This window comes from Akebia trifoliata, chromosome 11, assembly GCF_017979445.1.
Source record: "Akebia trifoliata isolate Shusen 1 chromosome 11, ASM1797944v1, whole genome shotgun sequence".
NCBI classification, from domain to species: Eukaryota; Viridiplantae; Streptophyta; class Magnoliopsida; order Ranunculales; family Lardizabalaceae; genus Akebia; species Akebia trifoliata.
This window is the reverse complement of record NC_141385.1, coordinates 4,139,571-4,140,305: the sequence shown is the minus strand read 5'-3', so window position 1 is coordinate 4,140,305 and position 735 is coordinate 4,139,571. Positions and strand designations below refer to the sequence as shown.

At 39.2% G+C, this 735-nt stretch overlaps 1 pseudogene; it reads right to left on the bottom strand.

The window, feature by feature from the left end:
• Positions 1-652, bottom strand: LOC147390446 (NAC domain-containing protein 73 pseudogene; annotated as a pseudogene).
• Positions 653-735: the final 83 nt, after the last annotated feature.

Here is a 735-nt window from a genome sequence, read left to right as displayed (position 1 = left end):
TCCTTGCCATTGTTGCCACTGAGGAACTCTTCTTCCTTTACTGATAAAAGAGAGTAAATTCTCAAGGAAGAATTGAAGAAGAGCCATCATCATGGACAATAAAATTGGAAATAAGATGAGTAGGGCTTGGTCTATTGCGGCCGCCTTGATCGTAGGAAATGAGTGAAGGACTATAGTATTCGATGATATCGTTGTTCTTGAGATTGGGACTATTAATGTTCCCATTTCGATCTTTCGAATTAGAAGGAAGTGAGTCCTTCCCACCTGAACTACTATTACATTGCCTTGGTTGTGTCTGATAGAACACCTTTGAAACCACCAATTCTCCATCTTTTTCCTCTTCTTTGTTGCCAAGGTGGTATTGATGCATCACCCAGTTGGTCTTCTCAGGCTTTCTTTGCTTCCCATAGTTTGTATAGAGCACAAGTATCTTTTTGTACCCTTTCAACTTCCCACCAACTAGAACTGGTCTAGTCTTGCCTGTTTTGTGCCATCTTGTTTCGCTTCCATCTTCATCTGTATGAACCTTCCTTTGCTTCCTCGTTCCAGTTGTGTATGCTTTGGATGGACGATGAAAGAAGCGGCGGATCAAGCCATCTTTGCTTACTCCTGCATGGGGGAGAACTGAGCATGTTTTGATATTGTAATGGAATTTTGTAAATAATTTTTTTTGAGGTTTTTCAATATTTTCAAAAATGTCAGTGTACAAAAAAGACAAAATAACATAAAAGATTT